This window comes from Etheostoma spectabile, chromosome 2, assembly GCF_008692095.1.
Source record: "Etheostoma spectabile isolate EspeVRDwgs_2016 chromosome 2, UIUC_Espe_1.0, whole genome shotgun sequence".
Classification (NCBI taxonomy): domain Eukaryota; kingdom Metazoa; phylum Chordata; class Actinopteri; order Perciformes; family Percidae; genus Etheostoma; species Etheostoma spectabile.
Window position 1 is genome coordinate 7,727,625 of NC_045734.1, and position 23,912 is coordinate 7,751,536.

Consider the following 23,912-nt stretch of genomic DNA (forward strand, 5'->3'; position numbering starts at 1 on the left):
TTTCTATGAAAAAAATGCTATTTTGTCAATATTGGCACTAATATCCGATCTTAATATCGAATCGGTTGAAGGAATGAAAGGGGATGCTGTGCATGCCCTGCTATACCCTGTACCGCAGTGCCCTGCTATAACGCCCTGCAGTGCCCTGCTACAGCATGAACTACTACAACTACTATTTCTAGTTATAGTTCCATTGTCTTTATTGTGACTAATATTGCCACTGTTCATCACACCCCCAACCGGCACCGTCAGACACCGCCTACCAAGAACCTGGGTCTGTCCAAGGTTTCTCCCTAAAAGGAAGTTTTCCTCACTACCTGAGGTTTCTCCCTAAAATCAAGGTTTTTTCCTCACGCCTGTTGCACTAAATGCTTGATCTTGAGGAAATTACTGGAATTTGTGGGTCTTTGTAAATTATAGAATGTGGTCTAGACCTACTCTATCTGTAAAGTGTCTTGAGATAACTCTTGTTATGATTTGATACTATAAGTCAAATTTGTTTTTAATACAGCTAGTACTTATCCAAAAAAAAAACCTAGCTCACACTGCAAGCTGTGTGCACTGTTTGACCAGGGTTTCACCAGGGTTGTCTGATCAGGGTTCAACCCTCCTTTTGGAAATTTAAACCAAGCCAGTCAACATGGATATAACCCTGGTATGACAATTCAGAGATCACCTGGGTAAATTTGGAAGCATGGCATAACAATTATTTTAACCTCTAGAAATGGGCGGGCTTTATACTTTATATCCTGTGAACAGCTAACATCACCTGCTCCCATCCAGTCCAGAACTGTTTTGTTCTGCTATTCAGCATTCACATGAAATATCAGCAGGAAATGCTTTTTATTTAGACGTGTAAACAGCTTAGTCGGAATATCTTAATTTGCATGTAAACATAGTCAGTGATGCAGTGAAACTTCTGTAACACAAACACATTAAATTCTTGATTTTTAAGATGTGCATTTCTTCATAATTGCATTTAAGTCTAAGCTGATGGGTGTAGATTGTCTTCATTAATAGTTTAGCAGTTTTTAAAATACACTTGAAAAAAGGCCTGTAAGGTATAAAATGTGATGAAGGGGTTTTATAACTCCATCTGGGACCACTACAGTAGTTGCATCAGACTTAACAGAATAGTCCAGATGTCTTACTGTACCCCCCACATTCCCTTCTTCTGGGGAAGGTATTCCCCTGGCAAAATACAGTAGTATATTTTCTGCTCTAAGAGCTATTGTCCATAGTCATGGTCCAGTATATAAAGGCACTCACCTTGGTCAGCTTCCAATAGACCTTGCACTCCACCCTATATGTCTTCTAAGACTGAAGGCGAAGCAATTGTTAGAGGCTGTGCGATTAATTTCAAAATCAATGGAAAGACATTGATGGATACAAAAAGACATAAAGTACAAATAGTGCAAGCATTTGCATTTGCAAAAGCTAAAATTATTAGCTTAATTCTTTAGGACAGTCGTTTTATGTTAGGTGAAGAATACCCACCGTTTTAGAATGAGTAGGACTCACAGTTGACGGATGTGCCGAGACAACAACAACAACGAGAGGCAACTGCAGGAAAGAAAAGCAACTAGAGTAATGAAAGTTATGAAATCATTCCAAATCCCCAGAATATACACACAAGTGACTCCAGTGGCCTAGGAAAATACCAACTGTGCAGAGCAACATCCCAGTTTCAAGTGAATAAGGACTGTATATGAATCTCTCTCTCCTTTTGTTTTTCGGCCATAAAATGCCCCAAAATAATTAGAAAAATAGAATCACAGTCAGACTTCACACAGTCAGTGCCCGCTGCAGGGTTACAGCTAATGTCTTCTGTGTCTGAATTGGCTGTGAGAAGAGAACAAGCACAGACTGCAACACTCCAGTAGTCACATTCATGCCAAGAAACTGGAAAACTCCTTTTATTTACCTCTTTTTAAGGTAACAGCCTACAAGAAATTGACTGAGCTCTGTGGTTTGCCCAGACACCTGGCTGTCAGCTTCCTTATCCAAGCCTGGCTCCTCTCCCCAGTACCGTGTTCGTGCCTTGCTTCATCTTTGGCCCCTTCTATAAGAGCCAATAAATTGGTCACTGTGGACCCAGAGCTTAATACTCCTTATACTACAGCTCGCAGGGTCATGAGGGCACAAAAACTGCCTCCACTGCGATAAGGTGGCAATTCCAGGTCAAGGGTTTTATAAAAAAATTTCTGCAAATCCCTTTTCCTGCCTTTTTATGTGGAGAAAGAGGGTTTAAAAATGGTTAAGCTGACTAAGTAAAGACGGCTGTAGGGGATCAAAATCTCCTTTTCTTGATTTTTTATAACCCAGATCTGGGGAATATGATGATGAAATAAATCCTCTAGGTGCTCAGGAGGTGTAACTGGAGTAAAATAAACTATTTTGACTTTAGCATCTGCAAAAACCAAACCAAAACCATTACAGAATTCACACAGAAATGTGCTGACTAGTGATCCTGCTCTGTTTTAACACTGTAAATGGCAATTCCGTACCCAAAATGCAATACTGCATGTTTCATTTTTGTTTCCAAAAAATGTGTGTTGCAAGCAGGAATGATGTCAGCCTTTGTTTGGAAGGTGGAGAGAGATTAGAGGTGGCCTCTCATGACAAAAGTAGGATCCGATCCTGTTAACCCTCCCGCAATTTGTCCAGCGCGTTGTCAAGAGAGGTTCAAAAGCTGATGAGGCAAGAACAACGGAACCTGCTGAAGATTGTTAATCATTGTGTTATCCTCACCTGTGAACCCAAAAGTAATAATAAAAATGAAAATGAATAAATTATGTTCTCATTAAACTCACGTCATAGTCTGTTGTGCCACAGCACTCTTAGAAGTGCCTAACATAAATTTAATAAAAAAATAAAAAATGTGGGTGTTAACTGTACCAAAATCCCGCAAAAGCTGTGTGAAAGCATGGATAACACAATACACTAAAGCTCTGTACAGTGCCACTGCTGAATAGTAAATAAACCCCCCATGGGGTACTGAACCCCCCATAGAGCTGATTCATGGTGTTGCTCTCAGCGGCTGTTACTCAAAATATTTTAACGTTTCATTTAGAAAAGCATAATTGATGTTTTAAACAACTTTTTATCACGATAGAGAAATCTGATCCACAGCACAATGTTATCAGTACAGTATACATATGGTGGCTGGCTAAGAACCATTTGAGATATTTCACATTATGTGTAGTTGCTGATTATATGGAGTCACCACGGGTAACCCTGTATTTCCCTGCATCATTAAACGTCTTACAAAGGCACTTTTAAGAACAAAGTTGTGTGTTGGTGTGTGTATCTGAAAGGTCAACAACGTTAACTTTCTTCTTCTAACTGACACTTTCTAATGTGGCTCACTTTAATTGTTGCAATGCAAACTTAGCATAATCTGCAGTGTTGAATTTCCAAGTTACATTAATTCTGAGGTCTAACAGAAATGGATAATCTTTTCATCATTATTTCACTCTGTTGTTGTTCTAACATTTAGCCTAGCAGAGCTGGTACCATATAATGGAAAAACGCCATCTGTCTACCCTCTCTCTTGTATGGGCTACAAAATAAATTACCTAAGGATTATTTACTCCCACTGCTCGTTTTTCAGGCAAAGTGTACAACAGTTTGTTTGTGGAAATACTTAGCCTAACTCCTTGAATGGTTTAATTTAAGAGCAGTTAGTAAATGGGAATTTTTTTGGATGTATCATTCAGTCTGCTTCTGCCATGCTTTTTCTTTTTTAGAGGCAGAGTTTCCTTCTTTACTTATTAGTTACTGGTTCAGCGAAATAAAACTGTAGTTAAGGAGGATTGTACAATTATAAAAACCTATTATTGTTAAATTATCCCAAACTATAGTCCCAGTTCACTGGAGAGAACGCCAAATATGTAAAAACGCCAAATACAGTGCACATGCAGGAGGAACATACATGGTCCTTTCTAAAAGCTATAAATCTACTAAAATAAATATAGGTATATTTGTCCCAGACCAGTGTGCTATTGTTATAACCACTAACACGCGTATCGCACCTTACATATTGTTCTTTATCACTGACTTAATTTAAAATGTTTGCAACTGTATCAGCCTTTTCGAATTATCTCAACTGCTGTAATATATATTCACCAGAATTCTATCAAGAACAGCAGTTTTCATACAGCAATATAACAGTAACAGTGACTGTAACATGAACAATTGTAAAAAAATAATGATTACGACTTTAAATAATAGTGCTTTATTGAACAGCAGCATGCACATGTTGTATTTTAATGCAGGCTAATAAAAATAAAGTAAAAACCACTGCTGAGTGAACAAAATGCTCCAGGATTAAAAACTCCTGGCTGCTTGCCTGGTCAGGAGCAGGATAGCTGCACAGAATAAATCCCCATGGTAATTTAGGTGCTTTTGCTTTCGTGCAACCAAGTCAAGGCTAAATTCATCCAGGATAACTAGAATATTCTGACTTAATCCCTTATCCTGGTTTTGTGCAATAGCCCCCTGGTCTGAAAAGTAAAGTCAGTGCCGAAGGGCCTTTAACTTGCATTCTATCTAATTTCCACCAGGAGGTAACTCCACGGGTAGCAAAAAGAAGTCTGCTTGTATAAAAATCCATGGGAAAATGACCCCACATCGCACTTGATGTATTACCCCAGTAAATACTTTCATAATGAGTTTATGGTTTCAATCGCTAGTTTTAGGTCTTCTTCAATAAGGTCATTAAGTGTCATCCCATGGGTTTTAAAATAGATGATAAAGCAGAGGATGCTTTTTGAGCATGGATACACGCCAACCTGTCAATAACTGTAGAGGCTTAGCAATGCTAACCATGCCACTGTGTACATTAAAATAGCCAGATAGGTGTTTTGCGATGCTGCTGTTTTGTCTTAAACCTTGGCCCGCTCACTGTGTGTTTTCACTTTATTAAAGTTGATTGGAACATTTTGGTCACCTAAATATGTCTTGTTCCGTAGCACCTTAGCTAGCTCGCTAGTGCTAGTGTCATCTGGTAACTCAAGTTTGATTTTCTGTACATGCAGATGAATGCCACCAATACCCTGAAGTCTGTGTTAACCTGCAAGCAACACTGCCTGACGTGCTTTAATTGTTTAGTAGTTTTATTTACTGTTATATTGTCTAGTAGTCTTTAGTAGTTTTAGTTTAATTGGCTACTTTTGCTCTATAGCGCTTTGTGTAGCGCAGCGCCATTGCAACCATAAACACTTAGCCGCATCAACCTTCCTTGCTCATCCTGATCTACACGTCTGGTTTCAAAATACCATGATGGCAGCAGCCAAATTGCCAAACTTAAAGCTTTCAAATGGTAGTCCACAAACCAATAGGTGATGTCCCTGATGCAACATCCATTATTTTTAGTCTATGACCTGGACAAGTGACACATGTAACTTCCAGGCTTTATTGGAAGTGTTTTGAAACACTGTGTTTTACAAAAAAAGGAAATGCTTTAAAGATGAGGACTAAGTGGTTGAATTGGCAAAGTATGTTACAAACTGGGCCAACTTCAAAGTCATTACAGTCACTTCTGGATTGCGTTGAAAATAGAGAAAATGTCCATCACTTTGAAAAATAAGTTATCTCAGTGCATTTTGTATGCGTAACTAATTTTAAATTGCTTGTCCACATATGTGTCCTTGGGTAACTCGACTGCAACAACATTTAAAAAGTTGTCAAGAGTATCATATAGTGGTTGTCATTGCAACCATCCTAGACGGAGACAGAGAGAGACAGAGTGACCAAATGCAACCAGGCAGGCTGTAGTATTGTCAAATTGTACATATAATTGGTATTTCAGGAGATACTTACTTGACAGTCTCTGCCAAGTGAAAGAAAACAGTGTCAGTATATCATATGGTGGCTGTCAGAACTCAAGAGGAGGAGAAAAAAGTGAATTGATATTGATTAAGGAATATTTTAACTGACTATGTATAGTTTCAAAGGGTTCCTATATTGCCCAATTGAATGGTGTAAATTGTTTCTGTTAGCACACAGCAGATGACAATTAACACCGATTAGATGAGTGTGGACATGGGCAGTATAGTGCTGTTTGATGAAATCATATCATCTTTTAGCTATCCTTTGTTTAGGATTAGGACAAATATTGTAAGTACAATAACTCAGATATGTCTGCAGGTTTATAAAATCAGAATCACTTTTTATTTATGTGCAATTAATTCAGTCCCTTGTACTATTGAATGGCCACCATTCAATGGTATTCAATAATACTGCATGCAACAGAGTTGGATAGTGGTAACAGCATGGCGGATCTCGGAGCTACAGGAGACGGGTCGGAAACACTGACACTGTTGTAATTTCGATCCTATTTTGTCCTGATCCTCAACCAATCCTGTCTGAAGTGATAGTGATATCTACCAATCAACAAGAGTGCCCAGTCCTGGGCAGGTAACCTCAAACAAATGCAATCTGACCTTTTCAGTCAGCATGTTAGAGACACCAGGTGGGGAATTGCCTGTACTGAACGTTAGGACAATAATACTGCAATGGGACAAACGCCATGCACAGACAGGTTGTGGAGGTGTCTGTGTCACCAGAGATAATCCGGATCTCAATGAGAATCAACAGCCCACTCTGTGGCTCTACCAGCTATCATCCATTTTCTGCTTATTATTATCGTCCCCCTGTACATCTGTGTACAGCTGACAAAAGCACAAAATCAACATAATTGTTAGGGAAATATAACGGTTGTCAACACTATTGTGTTCAAATGTGTAAAATGTGTTTTTTTTAAGATAATTTCCCACAGGAAATGCTAAATGTACATGCTAAATGCAGCGTTGGTCTACGTCTTGACTACCTTCCAAATCAAACTAACAACCTTTAAGCAAGTGTTTTTCTCCTCAAGGGAAAAAGGCCTTTGCCTTCTCTTTTGTCCTGTTCTTTTCTGTTGTTTGTAGAACCTCCACAAAATGCACACACACTTACACACACACACACACACGCAGACCTTACTCAACGGTTGCAATTAGTTTAATTGGTCTTTGTCATTGGAACGAAATTTTGTGAAATACTGACTCTGACTCACAGTACAAAAAGCAGATTGCGGCATTTATTTAATTTTGCAGCCACGGGAAAATAATCACCCAGCCCGCCAGCACTGATGAATGTCAACATAATGGAATCATGACTTCCACAGTGGCTCCTGGTTTCCTCTAAGGACTTCCCATCACTATGTACTTCGCTGTCAAAATCTGGGCTTGTGGTATTCACCCAGGCTGTGCCGAAAGGCAATAGGCTACAACACTGCTCAAAGATTTCATCATCTGACTGAATAGTCTGTTTAATGAATACATTTGTGACATTGCATTGGTTATTATTATTAATATTATTGTTATGTTGTTGGAACAGTTAATCATATAAATAGCATATTTTTGGTGTTAGGTGCTTATCACTAATGTCCAGTGTTTAAGAGTGCAACTGACAAACTCATCTGTGAATTTATTTATTTTTTCAAAATTTTTTGGGTGTGCATGAAATAGTACAAAAAGCCCATCAACAGTCCAAAATCCAAAGATATCTTACGGTGATATAAAACCGAAAAAACGGGAAAAGCTTGAAAAAAATGATAAATTAATTTACTGACTAAACTATTAAGAAAAGCGTGGATTAATTTTCTGTAGATTAATCAATTCAATTTGCAATGATTTCAGATATGCAGCACATTATTTTTGCACCACTTCTATCAATAAGTCCCATAAACACACGCTCCTCTGTCAGATCACAACCGCCAGCTTGCACGGTTGAGACGTTATGATGGATGCATGTAGTCATGTGGGTTTTTGTATACCCTTTGTCTTATCAGCTTGAAACAGCAGGAACTGGGATCAGAGCAGCCATTCTTCATCATCCAGTATTCATGCTCCTTATTCCAATGCAAACATAATTTTTTGTGGTCATATTTATCCTGGAAGACGTAACAGCGAGGTTGTCAGCCATGGCTTAGGAACAATACTTTGCACACTCTTTTCTTTCTCTTTCACTGAGAGTTGTCAATTTAATGATTTTTTTTTTTAAGTCACCTTTGAATACTGACTCACTGAAGGTGTTTTTTGTTTTTCACAAAGCCTCTCAGGGGAAGCGACGAAGAGCTAAGAAATAAAATTATGTTAATCTGATCCTAGCTCGCTGAAACTTTTGCATTCTACAAATCATGTCTGTTGCTGTCTACCAATACAAACCTTTCACATACACTTTAAAGCCACATTAGGTAACCTTAAATAACCTCTATTAGTGACCAAGTAAATGCAGAAACACTGACTAATGAATATTAAACCTGTTGAATCAGCAATGTAAAAGGAAAACTCTATTTGACTGTTCAATTTGTGGGAATTAGTGCACAAGAATGACTTAGGTCAAGCGGGCACACACAGAAGGCGCTTCTCATTTTTCATCTTCATCTTCATCATCTCATTTCATCAATCCAATAAACATTGAGCTGTCAAAACTGGCCAAGCATTACATTCCAAATTTCCTTCTAAAAACATCAGAGGTTTGAATGAATTTGAAAATAAGCATGTCTTTTAAAAAAAACTTAATGCCTACACATTACAAAACAAAGGTATAAAATACTGCCTGTTGTGTACAGTAAAACCTAATTTAAAGACCATAGATCTCCCCATGGTCCTTGTTAGACTGAGAGCTGAGCCTCTTGCTAGCAAGCAAGCCAACTAACCCCCAAAAAAACAAATTAGTCAAATTTAACAACTTAATGTTTCATTCACACACTCTTCTTGCATCATACAAAAAGTACATTGCTAGATGAGTGACAACCTAATTTGGCTCAATTTCTGTAACCAGTGTAGCATGAAAGCACGGTGGAATTAACAAGTTAGCTAACTAGCCAGTCGGCCGCAGCGGGCTAACCGGTCCCTCCGCTTTCCCATTGCAGGGAGACGTCTTTGCAGAGAAATCAGATGACAGCCCGGGAGACAATCTGGCTAGCCATCTCCCACACATACAGTGATAGAGAAGGAGCTCATAGGGCTGCTGGGAACCATAGGCTGAGCTGAACATCTGCTCTTTGGTCAGTAGTATTACTCTGTAGTTTAGGACCCTTACTTACTTACGTACTTTGTACCTATAGTGCAAACTTCTTTGTTACTTTACCTGCAGAAATTAGAAAAACATTGTTGATTCACTGACTATTTGATCTATTCCAATACTGACATTTTAAATATTGTTCAGTTATGTGTTGTAGATGCCTTAAGTATCTCTTTATGTTCTAGTTAGAATAAAATGTCATGTAATAGTGATTTCTGTGCCACCCCAAAAGGACCACTGGGCCCACCCTGGCCACCATCTCCGTTATTGGAATCTGCTGCCCTAATCCTTTTATTGATCCTGTTTCTATCCCCAGGTAAGAGGCATGTGAATATTAATTTAGGCTATATTAAATCCTGTTTTTCCCAAGAGAATGTGAGGGTCTTGGGTCAGCAGTTGTTCAGAAGATCGCAGTTTAATCCAACTAATCCAGACTTAAAATATGTATTCATTAGGTTGAGATTCAAACCTTATTTTGTGTCTCCAGTGTAAGTAATGTAGGCTGTCATTTCAAACCGACACAACAATGTTTCAGCAATCTATGTTCTGAATGGATCGATGAAGACAAATCTCGGGGTGCAATGGAAAATCTCTACTGGATTTTATTTCATTTTGTGTAACCCAAATAAACCTGCAGCTGCTGAGTAAAGCTACCTGGAATTATCCCTGAGAGGATTTTATGTTTCCTTCTGCTAGTTTGCGAGGACCTTTCTATGTGCTGCTTATTTGCAAAAAGCAACCATATTTTTCCCCAAACAAATGACCAGCTGTTGCTTATTAACAGAACAGCAGTCAAAGTTAATAGATAAGCATTTTAACAATAAACAAAAACTCAACATAATTACTTCAACACAGAAATGTCAGGTGAAAAAGGTGTCTGGTGTTTTGTCCTTTTCTTGTTTTGGCTGAAGGTGGAAGGCCTCCAAAACAGTTAACAGCCGGATTTCTCAGCACCTGGTCATTTGTATAGATCAATAACCCAGTCGACCCCCCCCCCCCCAATAGACATATTGTGCTCATTTTGTGCTGTTGGACAGTAAAATCATTTTGTGTATGAATGGTTGCACAATCAATGTCTCTGTTGTCTCCAAAACAAATGCAGTCCAAAATTCTCCTTAGTGTTGGGTCTAATTATGCAGACCATAGCTGAGGCTCATTCCTCATGTTATTGAGCACTCACTGCATATATTTACAACCTCCACTCCAAATAACAGACATTTTGGGAAATGTGATTATTTACTTTTTGCAGAGAGTTAGATGAGAAGACTGATTCCACTTTCAATGGAAGCTGTGACCGGAGATGGTAAGCTTGGCTAAGTATAAAGAACAAGGGAAATCTACACATTAGTGAGCTTTAGAGGTGCTTCTTGGCAGGTTTTTTTTCTAGTCTTTATGCTGTGCTAAGCTAAATGCATCCGGTGTCCACTTTCATCATTAATAATGAAAAATCATCTCCCTCTTGGCAAGAAACCTTTTGATTTATTTTCAGTGATGCCTATTTCTGATATGAAAATACTCAGAAAATACAAGTTAAAGGAGAATTCTGGCCAATATTTATATTAATCTTGATTGCTATAAATATGCGAGTACTTTCTCTTGAATAAACCCTGACCTTAATCGGTGCAGGCAACACTGAGTAGCTGCAGCTACATGTAAAAGCTTCCACTGAGCTAAAAGGGCAGTCAACGGGGCAAGTTTTAGAGTGCCTTTGTGCCTCTTAACAGACACACAATGCAATTAATGTCTGCAACATAAACAGGGCCCTTACGTAACGTCAAGATGCGTTTTCAACTCAGACATTGTTTTAATTCACCTACCCTGTCTTGATCTTGCCGGTGAGTAGCTTGCTTGCCTGGTTAGCTGCTATTGATAAGTGTGTTCAGCCAGGCTTTTTGTGAAAATCATAAAGCAGCAGTTCCATGTGTATTTGTAGCTCATCATCTTTGTGTGTGATCAATCTGGTGTTGGTGAGTAGGAGGCTTGGCAGTGTCAATCTGTGTGTTAGTTCCCTTAGCCAGGCAGGCAGCCTTTGTCCCCACCTTCCTCGCCTCCCGTAGCCAACAATGATCCCCTGAGTGCCCGGTAGTGTAGTGGGTGTCCTCCATGCCTTCTGTGACAAATTGTAGTTTATTTCCTCCTCAAAAATAGGTAATTAAGTACTGTAGTGGTTATGACCATATCAGTAACTACGTAACTACATGGAAACGGGCAAATATGCATGTGGCTTGCACAGAAATAACTCTCTGTCTGGATTGGCTGGAATGCTCCTTTAAGCAGAAACATCTAAACATGTATAGGTAGGTCACCTAATACTGTTAAAGACATGCATTTGATTTGCTGTATCTGTGAAGGGAAATGCTTGTTAGTCCATACTGGTGAGGAATAGAACAAGTCGCACAAAAGGATACAACTCAAAGATAACCCTCTTCTCAGCATCTGAGCTCATTTGAGGCTGAACAGCTGCAGATGGTCAGTGAGCAAAAGTAAGGTGGTGTTAATTTTAATGTTAAACAAAGGTGATTTTTTTCATTTTTTTTAAGTGGAAGGAAAAATACAGTAATGATTACCTTGTAAACGATGATGATCAATTACATGACAATTACTAGAGAGAGATAATGTGTAGTTCTTTAAAACACTAAGATCAGAATACAAGCGTGAAAGTGTGTTCATTATCTCCATCCCCCCTGTCTCTTTTAAGAGAGAGGTGGTTATTATCAAAGACCGTTTCTTTTTGCAAGACTAGTGATTCACTGTTTGTACATTGCCATAGTTGTTAGACATAATGAGCATAATGCCCGTCAAGAAAAAAAAAATCACCTGTATTTCAGAATGAATAGATAATTGAGGTGCATAATTTTCAAATCCGGCTGCATTTCTCCTGATATCTTCACATGCTGTTTGGTGTAGACCTACAATAACTATAGGAGGGCACCGGTTTCCTTTGATGTCTCTGTCCAGGGGATCTGCTAATGAACTCCTACAGATAGACATCTGGTGTCTGTATTTTTACATTCCTACTTTTTCAGCATAAAATACTTAGCACCTCATTTGTGTTCTCTGACTTAATAACTCCCTCATCAAGTAAACAATGTGCATTTAAAATTATCTACTCACATTTCCCTGACCCTTGAAAATTTTGTAAATCATCACTCATAAATTTGTGAAGGAAAGAATAAAGAAAATAGAGTAGTGGGCAATCTTCTTAGCCATGTTAGCCAGTCTGTACTGAGACACAGTGGTGCTTTAAGCTACAGTATATGCTAATAACAAGCAAATGTTTGGCAGGTATAACCATGTTCATAAGTACATTTCCAGGATAATTGGCTGACGGATGTCCCTCACCTTCATCTCTCTCTGTGTTGCCATTGTCAAACTCTGTTCGCTTTAGGACAACTAACTTTGAGCTAGCAAGCTACACGCTAAAAATGGCAAGTTTCAAAGAAAATGTAGATGGTGTAACAAGGCAGGCCTGCTTGGTTCTTTACCAAGACCATTTTGTAGAGGCTCCATTGCTGTGTCCGGATTGTGATTGGTTTAAAGAAATACAAACAATGCATGAAAGTACAGCTGACATTAATGGGAAAGTCATTGGTTTTGCTAGTAGCTGCTCTTAAACAAAGTTGACCTGTTGATGAAGCTAAATGTAAAGTTATTAGAATTCACCCTGAGGGTAATGATGTTTCTACCAACTTTCACAGCAATCCATCCAATAGTTTTTGAGATATTTCAGTCTTGACCAAAGTGGTGGACCAACCGACCATTGCCAGAGCAACGCTGCTGGCATGGATGAAAAACTTGCTTTAAAGGAAAGGTCTCCTCCACTTGGCTTCAGTGCTACAATAACTTAACAAAAAAAGGTTTAATTACATTCAGTTACATTTTTAAATATGAAATACATAGTAGATCATGTTCTTTTATATTTATTTTAAAGCTTGAGTTGTTGTTTTGAAACTTTAAATGTGTAGTTTTTCAAAATTCCCTGGTGTATTTATTAAAATTCTGATAGTAACATAACACCTTCATCATCCCCAACATGAAAAGTGGGAGTGGATGGAAACATTAAAACAGCAAACTGACAAGTCGTTAATCATGATGCATTTCAGAGCCTATTTTTTTGTAATTATGTAATGGAACTTTTGTCAACTACTGCTACGTGCTGAAACACTCAATTAATATCATAGATGAACTGATTAAGTTTGTAAAATGTATAGAAACTTAAGCACTAGAGGCGCCCTTAAGCATAAGTAGCGAGTAGACGTGTCTTTGACAGTACACGCAGAAATCTATCAAATTTGTTCATTTTGGACCTAACGCTATCAAATGCAGTTACTGCTGTGCAAGCCATTATCAACTCGTTTCGGGAGGAGAACTGGGCTTCTATTGCCTCTCTACATTCAATTCTAAGTGTGTATGGCCTACGAATTACTGATGTGGAGGATGGGCTGAATGAGTTCAACAAGAGCCTTGAAGCTTCCCAAACTTCGCTGGTTAAAGAGAACAATGCTTTGAGGGAGAAGGTGGCTTACTTGTAAAACTATACTAGACGGCAGAATAGACGCATTGTGGGGATATCAGCAGGGTTCTAAACTGACACTACTAAAAACTTACTAGCCACTTTGGCCGGTGATGCAAGAGCATTACATGCATGATACACAAGGCTCTGTTCTCGGCTCGGCTATCCCCTGGCAGTACTTTCTACATTTCCAAAGAACGCTGTGCTGTAATGCTGCGTGATGACATTTCATACGCCCATTGGCTACGCGCAGTTTGCAGTGAAACCAGCGTGAGAAACCATAGAAACGAACGGAGCCAGAGCAGGGAGCATAGACTGAAAGAGGAGGGAGATAGCTAAATGCGGCGGTGATTGGGACAGACTTCTGGGTGCGAGAAGAGGAACAAGGCAAGGGATGACGGTATTGAGAGAGAAACAACGAAAAGAAAATGTAATGCCAAATGGGTGACGGGTGACGTGAATGGCTTGTGTTTGATCACAAAAATGTTGTCATGTTTTGTCAGGATTGCCTGTACGCAAAAAAAAAAAAAAAAAAAACTAATAATTTTAAAGTCGAGGCACTAAAGGACCATGAGAGAGCCCAAAGTCATCAGGAGAGCCTAAGGATTAAAACGGCCAAGACCAGTTGTATTGAAGAGAGCCTTGCTGGGAGAAGCCTCACTTTAATGAAGACGTCTAAGTTGGAGAAGATGCAGCTACTTTTTTGAAATGCCCACGCCATTGGGAAAAAGGGCAGGCCTTTCACTATGGATGTGTGAGTAAGTGAATTAACGTTACTTGTTCTTTTCATGTTTCAGAAACAGTGTATTTAATACGATTCAGAGTGCTTCCATAGACAAAGATAGATGAAACTTTGTTTGATGGTTTCAAAGAGAAGAAAAAAAGTCTCACTAAAGTGTTGTAGGCACTAACAGTGGCTTCATTTACACAAAAATGTATTTAGTGTGGACAGGCAAAAAGGGTTGAGGATATGAATAAGGAAAAATTTTAAACAAATGTTTGAAAAGTTCCCAAACTCTGTAGAAATGTCTAATGTTGTGAGACAGTTTTATTTCATCAGGAATGGGAGTAAATGTCATTTGTTAAAGACACAATCCAAATTTGATGCCATATTTTAATAACTAAAGTTGCATATGAAAATGTATAACTGTTTGCAAGTGCATAATGCATGTTGTCTGTCCCACACTGCTACAGGAAACTTTGAGAAGACCTGGCCTACTGTGAACAGAATGCTGCGCCATCGGTGTCTTGATGTCCTTGATTGTCCTTTCTGATGCTCTCCTGACCATCCTTGCAACTACAGCTGACTGTGAAAGAGGGTTTAGTGTTATGAAGCAGGTAAAGAGTGACTGGTGCTTATGCCTAAAAGGTGAAACTCTCTCTGACCTCCTTAAAACCCAGTTGTGCTCACCTGACATCAAAGACTTTGATCCAATCAAAGCCATTGAGATCTGGCATGCTGACAGTTTGCGCTCACACAGGCCTGACTTTGTGCGCAAACATGGAACAAAAGAAACAGAGGGTGGCTCAGATTCTGATGGCACAACCTCTGAAGAAGAAGAGCTCTAAAGACATATGATTCAAATGATAGATAGGTAGATAGATCAAAAACTTGTAATGAAATGTTTGCACTTTCTGTGTATATTTTGTTGTATTTATTGTACTTTATATATATTTTTCATGCCAACAATGTTAATGAAAGGAACAAATGCATTCAGTGGCACTCATCATTTCTCTTATTTTCATCAGACAAAAATTGGCTAGCAGGAGTTCTGATTGGCTGGTAACTTTAGGAAGTCACCAGTCAAATTGACAGGTGATCAAAAAAGTTAATTTAGAACCCTGGATATCAGAAAATGCGGAGGACCCATGACCAACAGAATTCCTCACCAAACTACTCATCGATGTGCTTGGGGAAGACAGTTTTGAGACCTCGCATTCGGTGGATAGAGCCCACAGGAGATTGGCCCCAAAACCAGCAGGTGGTGACCATAGGCCACGACTATTCATTTTCAAGCTCCATCACTTCCAAACTAAGGAGTCAATCCTACGCCTTTCCAAGACTTGACAGAAGGGTCAGCTCTCCTTCAATGGATCAAGATTTTACATCTTTCCTGACTACAGCCCAGATGTCAACAAACAACGCAAAGCCTTCTCGGAGTTCAAAAAGAAGCTCCACGCCGCAAAGATCCAGTTCGGCCTCTACTACCCAGCCACTCTGCAGTTCACACAGAACGGGAAATGTATAAAGTTCACCCATGCTGCAGAGGCACTGGCCTACATAAATAACAATGTAATTGATAATACCGGATGCCCTGCCTCACACGCTGCGGAGAATGGTGATTGAGGTAATATTATTGATTGGGTCAAGGACGCTAATAATCTTTTAAAAGACTGTGGTATTATTAGATATGGTTATTCTGTCATATTTTCTGACAGTATTTTCTATTTTTATAGTAATATTTTGTTAGCATTGTTCATAGTAGCAGTTTACGTTTTGCGTGTGAAGTAAAAGCCTCCTAAATGCTTTTATTTTGTTTTTTTCTGATCACCATCAGTCTCCCTATATTGAACTTCAACAATCTATGGATGTCATGCTTTAAACAATGTGGAATGATGTCACAAGTCACATAAAATACTGTTGGAAAGGTTCATCAATGGTTGAAAAAAGTATCCATTGTTGTGGGTAGCAAGCAAATTCAGGTTTGCGGTAGTTTTAAGTTTTCTGGGGGGGTGGCCTTCTTAAAGCTTGTTTGTGTTATATGTAGTAGCACCTATCCGGCTTTTGTATCATCTGAATGGGGTAGACCCAGGTATTTTTTAATTGAATGGGTCTAATGACACAAAGTAATTCACTTCATGTCCCAGGTAAAGATTACACGAAAATTAAGAGTTGGAATGTAAAGGGTCTGAATCAGGCAGTCAAGAGAAAAAGGGTTCTCTCTCACTTGCAATATCTTAGGGTTGGTATTGCTTTCCTACAGGAAACCCACCTTCAATATCGAGACCAGTCTAAATTCACAAAGAATGGGTGGGGCAAACGTTTCATTCACAATTTAACTGTAAAGTAGAGGAGTAGCTATTCTCCTTAATAAAAATTTTCCTTTCATTGTATTAGACACCATCTTGGAACCAAATGGCAGATGTGTGATGGTTGTGGGAGAGATATTTCAACTTTGCGTAGTATTGGTCAATATTTACGGGACAAACTTTGATAATGATGATTTTTTTTAAATATGCTAAATTCCATCCCTAATCTGGATAGTTATCGCTTGATTAAGTCTGGGGATTACAACCAGTTGATGGACTCTGTCTGGGATCGCTCTTCTCAGTCTGTACTAAGACTAAATCTGTGCAAACAATCCAATTGTCCATAGATCTACATAAACGTATAGACCCATGGAGATTTAAGCATCCCATCGTGTTACTCTATATTTTTTTTTTGGTTGATCGCTTTTTGATTAATGTTACTATACATTGTAAATGTGATCCAATTGTCATTTCTGATCACTCCCCGGTTAGTATTAAGGTAACTCTTCCGACTCAGAGGACAAAACGGACATGGCAGTTTGACACACTCCTGCTGGCTGATTCAGACTTTGTAAATTTCATTACAGAGCAAATAGATTTCTTTCTGCAGGTAAATAGGACTGATGGCGTCTTAGCCTCAACCCTCGGGACAGATTATTTCTCGCTCTGCTTATATTAGGAAAATGAAGTATGAGAAGATTGAGGAGCTATCTTCAGCAATTAAGGCTCTGGACGGACTAATGGCTGGATCTCCAACCCCCGATTTGATTAGGAGGAGAGTAAGCTTAAAACGTAACTACCACCCAAGCAGAGAGGCTCATCTTTAAGTTCTGTAGTAGATTCTATGAAGAGGGGGATAAACCTTCCAAACTATTAGCTAGTCAACTCTGCCAAAAAAGCAGCGTCCCATATTATTTCGCAAATTATGCTACCTGATAGCTCCTCAACTGCTTTAAAGAGTTCTATTCTAAATTATATTCTTCAGAGTTAACACCTGATCACAACCAATTTGATGGTTGTTTTTTTTTCAAATTTGAACGTTCCTACAATTGACCTTGACTCTAAAGAATGACTGGAACAAAATCTGACACTGTAGGAAATCAACAACGCAATAATATCCCTTCAGAGTGGAAAAGCCCCTGGTCCGGATGGGTTTCCAACTGATTTTTATAAAATGTTTAAAGATAATATTGCCCCTCTTCTCTCAGTCTACGCAGAAGCAAGGGAGAATAGCATTCTTCCACCTACACTCTGCCATGTGTCTATTAAACTGTTATTAAAGAAGAATAAGGACCCTTGATGACGGTAAAGTATTCTCAAAAGCCATTGCACTCCGGCTTAAGACAATTCTTCCTCATGTCATCTTTGAGGACCAGACTGGGTTTATCCAGGGCAGACAATCTTATTTTAACCTGAGATGATTGTTTAATATCATCTGTACGGAGTCTAGCACTCCATCCCCAGAAGCAGTAATATCGCTTGATGCCAAAAAGGCATTTGATCGGGTTGAGTGGGATTATTATTTCATACACTTGGCAGGTTTGGTTTTGGCCCTAACTTCCCTCACCTTATCAAGCTCATTTATACTGATGCAACTGCCTCAGTTTATACCAACGGTATCTCGTCTGAGTATTTTCCTCTTCACAGAGGGACACCAGGGGATCCAGTGAGTCCGTTGCTTTTCGATTTGGGTATAGGGCCACTTGCCATAGCTTTTAGATGCAATAATAGTACACAAGGTATCTCACGTGGTGGCCTAATTCACACTGTCTCACTTTATGCAAATGACTTGTTACTATATGTCACCAACCCCATCAAATCACTACCCCTGAAATCCGTAAAATCTTGCAGGAATTTGGTAACATATCTGGGTATAGACTACATTTCAATAAAAGTGAATACTTCCCCATCAGTAGTGATGCCAGTGAATATCCCAATCTGCCATTTAAGTTGTCCGCCGAATCGTTTCTATATCTGGGTGTAAGAGTCACCAAGTCCTATTACAGTCTATTTAAAAGTAACATCACTCCTCTGTTGTAACAGTGCAAACAAAATATTAAAAGATGGTCTATTTTGCCATTGTCTTTTAATCGGGAGAACAAATTCTGTAAAGATGAATATTGTACCAAAGTTTCTTTATTTATTTCAGGCACTGCCTTTTTATATACAGTACCACAAACTTTTTTCAAGGCATTTAGTCAAATGATTTCCTACTTTATTATATGGAATATTAAATCAGCTCGCATAAGAAAATTATTTATAGAAAGATCAAAAGGTGTAGGTTGTCTTTCACTTCCAAATTTGTGCACATATTATTGGGCTGTGAATTGTAATGTCATCTCTCTGTGGTTAAAAGATTGGAATGATAGGATTCCTGAATGGCTCCAGATTGAAAAGGTTACAAGCCGCCCACATTCACTCCCTGCTTTACTCTGTGCACCTCTACCATCACTAGTTAATAATATTAAGGATAATATAATTGTAACTCAATCACTGCACATCGTAAATCAGTTCAAAAGATGTCTGGGTATTCAGAGTATTTCTCTTGACTCACCAATAATACATAATCATCTTTTTCAACCATCCCTAATGGACAATGCTTTCAAAATTTGCTATGACAAGGGTAGTATTGAGGACCTGTATATTAATGATACTTTTGCTAGCTTTGAACAACTATCCACAAAATTTGGTCTAACCAATAATCATTGTTTGAGATACTTGCAAGTTAGAGATTTTACTCATAAAAAGTTTGCCAATTTTCACACACTCGCCTCTCCTTCCTGTTTGATTCCCTATTAAGGGTCAAAATGCTGAATAAGAGCCGAATGTCATTTATTTATTCCCATATCATGTATAGCATCAACCTCTCTATTTCACACAGTGGGAAAATGACTTGGGGACGCAGCTGTCTGATGGGGAATGGGATATGGCTCTTACTAGAGTCCACTCTTCTTCCATATGTTCCAGACATTCTCCAATACAGTTTAAAGTCTTACACAGGTTGCACTTCTCAAAAGCCAAATTAGCAAGAATATTTCCGAACGTAGACCCATTATGCGATGGATGCAAACAGACGCCAGCTACTTCCTATTGTATGTTCTTGTCTTGTCCGAAGGTTGCTCCTTTCTGGTTGTCCTTTTTTGGAATCATCTCTAATGCTTATAACATCTCACCTTTTCCGTTGGTTGCTGTTTTTGGTTGGTTTTCTTATACAACGGGATCTGTTCCCCCTGCTCATTTGCAGAGGGTCATTGTCTTTTCCTCCTTATTAGCTAGATGCTTGATTTTATTTAAATGGAAGGCTGTTACTCCTCCATCACACCACCACTGGATAAGGAACATTATGCAGAATATTAAGATGGAAAAAAATTTGATGTACCCTCTACAGTTCCCTCAACAGATTCAACAAAACCTGGGACCCTCTGATAATTTATGTGATTAATTTGTGGAACTGGAACTCTGAATGTTTACACCTGCTCATGATAAATCCTGGAATAAAAAAAGTTAGGTGCACTTTTTTTTTTTTTTTTAACCTTTTGTCCGACTGTTGTCTGGGACAAGTCTGTCAGGTTGATTTTGGGTTTGGTCTGTCTTTGTATTTCTCTTGTTGGGATTGTTTTTCTATGGTTATTTGTAAAATAGAGAATACGATTGTTTTATGTGATAACTGGAAATGCACAAATAAAGTGTTTAAAAAAAAAAGAAAAGAAACTTAAGCACTGACCTTTTGCAACAGCTAGATTACACCCAGCATGGAGCCAAATCAAAAACAATGTAATTTATTAAGATTCCTCAACTCAGCAGCAGAGAGTTGTGGAAGTATTGGCATGTGACATTACATGTTGACTTTCTTGTTAAATGATGGAATCTTCTTAATCAAAATAAGGTAAATAGTTGCATTGTTATATTTCATAGTTTGTTGGACTATATTTCTCTTTGCTGATTCTAACAACAATAATTCAACCCAAGAAATCTTTTTTGGATCCATTTTTTTTTCTATCCTTATAACCCAGTTTTGTGTTCTTACAAAGGAAGTAACATGTTTTACTTTGTCAGCAGCATAAGCAGTGACTCATTTAGAGTAAAGCACAGGATGAAGTCAGCAGTAACAGAAACCCAAGCAATGAAGCTAATCATCAAATATGTTTTCTAAAAGTAGGGTTAAGATCCTACTCAAGCTTTGGAATGCTTTTATAAGCTTCTTGGTCGTTTAGCACGTCAAGCAATCCGTGAGAAAGTGAAATCACATCATTAGAGAAAGAAGATTGGTTGATGGACTACTAATCCTGTGGCCGGTTTTACTGGGCTGAAAAGCTGCCAGCACTGTCTCATTATTACTTGCAGTTTGAAATGCACAGTAAGGCTATGTTCACACTTGACGTCTTTTTTTACAAGAAACGTTGACTAGGGTACTTTTGTAGTTAAAAAAAGAAGAAGCTGGCAGCGTTTTTATTTCAAAAAGCAGTCGAGAGCATCTTTTGTTGCTATAGCAACAGCTACAGTATCATAAAGCGCTATGTAGAGCTGTGCTAACGTTAGAAAAAAAAGCAGTGGAGCAAGCTAAAGAAAGAACATAAAGAGCAGTTCTGCTAACATTACATAATACATGGTGAGTTCCCTGCACAGGGAGCACCCGGTCAAACTATATAACTCGCTGTGCTCAGATTGTTTTTTTTTCTTGTTATGAAACCGACAGGTCATTGGTCAGCTGTCAAAAAAGATCTTGACGTAGGGCGTTTATTTCAGAATAATTGAACTTTTTTCAACTTCAAAAAGAACTTCAGAAAAGTCTGCGGTGGCGTTTAAAAAAAACGCTCACCACGTTTTTGAAAACACTGTTAACTCCATAGGATTATAATGTAAAATGGACACTGGCATCTTAAATAAAATGCCAAGTGTAAACATAGCCTAAATAGTTGTATCCTATCACAGATTTTATTTCTGCTTCCTGTCACAAATACTTAAAAACTACTTGTAGGTTGCAAAATAGTTCTTTAACATTGTTGAGCTCCTGACAAACATTAAGTTAAGGTACATTCACATCACAAAATGTGTTAAAACTCTGCAGACATTGTCCACCTACACAGGTGTTTTCACTTATTTGGCGTGATTAGGGGGTTGGACTAAACCTCCTCTCAGGACTGTGTGATTGTCATCAATCTCTTCTTGCACCTGTTGAAGTGGGACAATTTGCACCTTTATAATCCTATAAAGTCAGATGGGATTTTGACAGGTGACATTTTCTCACAGCCGGCCAGAAAATAGTGTGGGTAGGGTTGTAAACAGCATGGCTAGCAGGCAAACAGCTGCAGTCCACAAAACAAACACGTCTGTCTGTCGTTAACCTCTATCATTGTTCTTGCACTCCCAATAGCCAAGCAGCATTCCCTTTTCTCTCCTGCTTGTTTTATTTCAATGTGCAGTTGTAGAAACATGGGTATAAATAACAAAATTGTCCTGAAAGACAGGTGAATCCCACCCCCTTTGGGAAAAATTGCTAGCTGAAATGAATACATCTCTCCTCGTTCCTAATAAAATAGGAATGGGGAGCGAAATCTATTGTGACCGCAGCCTTATTGGTATACATTGAGAATAGATGATCTCACTTAATTCTCAGCATAGCTCAAACGTCAACCTGACATGAGGTTATACATTGAGAGGCTGCTCCCTAGTATTTAGGTTGTTAAAACCTTTCTCTGGCTCACATATACAGTAGAGTTGATGGCTGAGTGGGATCTGTTTTGTGGAGCCTCGGGTTTGTTGCTTATATCATCGTCTTGATATTGTTTAACAGAAACTCCTCTACAATCTTGGCATCACTCCTAAGAGAAATGTGTTTTAAATTGTTATTTAGGGGGTTCTTTTAACTGTGGGTTAGTTAACTGTTATTTAATATGAATGTTTTCTATATATTATTTGAACAGTACATCAAAAGTATACCATTTCAATATGTTTAAATGTTATTGAACCTTTTTTTTTTAAACAGATGTTAAACCAAGATTGTCAACAAGCACAAAACAACAAGTAATCTCTGTTCAACATCCCTCGACTCAGAATTTTCCTCAGTTTTTTTAATAGCACATCATTTCTTGCCTAGACTACTGTAATTCTCTCTCTGACATCCTCCCAAAAGATTCCCTACAACACCTACAACTCATTCAGAATGCTGCGCCTCAACTCAACCTTCATTAATTGTCCTTCGTCACTCTCCTCCTACAGTGTCTGCAGTGGCTGCTCACATCCCAACCCCCACAACCTCACAGCTCTCTGTTCTGCCTTCAGAGGCCACTTAGCCATCCTCCTGCCTGGTTATCTCTCTGTGTACTGTAGTCTCTTGTTCCTCCTAGCACCCCCATGGTGAATGAATGACCTTCTTGTTGACAAGTCATTTTTTTCAGGAAAACAAAGCTTTTCCCTGTAAATTTAAAATTGCTCTGCAACAATTCCATTCTTGTCCTCTCCTTGTATTTTTGTCCACATCATATCCCTGAATTTGACGGTTTAAATGGTAGTTTGTGATGGCAGTGTTAGCCAGTTATCTGAAATGTGAATATGTGATTTTGAGATAATTGTGTAAAATTTTACGAGAAAGTATATCATGTTGCTAAAGATGAAAATATTCTCATCTGTAAAATGGGTTCCACCCATTTAGTGAAAAGAATGGCTAACCTATGTTGAAATGGATTTGTGACAGTTTGAAAGCCAATGATTTGGGTACCCTTGTGACTGCCACAAAATGTCTCTAAAATTTGAGTAAAGTTATGGCTGACGTCGAAGGAAATAAAAAAATAAAAGAAGAAAATAAAAAAAACAAAATGTATACGTTTGAGGTCATCTGGATCGAAGACAGTATTGCCTCTGAAATTTTCCCAACCATGCAACTATATACTGCAGGTTGTTCATTTCCTGTGTTTGTCTGACCTATCCACCACCCCAACCTGCCTCTTTAAGCAGAATTTTGGGGCTCTTAGGTCGCGATCAGACAAAATGTGTTTACTGGTTGCAAAATGTGAGGCGCACAGCACAGAGTTGTTGTTTTTTTAAACTCCCTGATAAGACCTGTAGGATTTTTGTGATTTATTCATGGATGGCACGCATCGAATCACCTGTCCTCAGCAAATCGTTATTTAGCTGTGAAGTTAAAAGATGTTGGGCGTTTTTTAATCTCTGAGTTAAAGTGTCAACTACCCTGGAAGGGAACATGCTCGTTGACATGACGGTAATTTTGTAGCATGTAGCGGCACTTTCCTCTAGGGCTTTCCCTCTTTTAATTCTTTCTCTCTCACCTTTTTTT

General features: G+C 38.6%; 1 long non-coding RNA gene across 1 annotated transcript in view; it reads left to right on the top strand.

Annotated features, from left to right (window-relative positions):
* The first annotated feature begins 11,556 nt into the window (after positions 1-11,556).
* The window catches only part of LOC116706718 (uncharacterized), a 16,613-nt gene continuing 4,257 nt past the window's right edge, over positions 11,557-23,912 (top strand). Inside the window, exon 1 of the long non-coding RNA XR_004336302.1 lies at positions 11,557-11,568. This is a non-coding gene — a long non-coding RNA (uncharacterized LOC116706718). The remainder of the gene's footprint in view (positions 11,569-23,912) is intronic.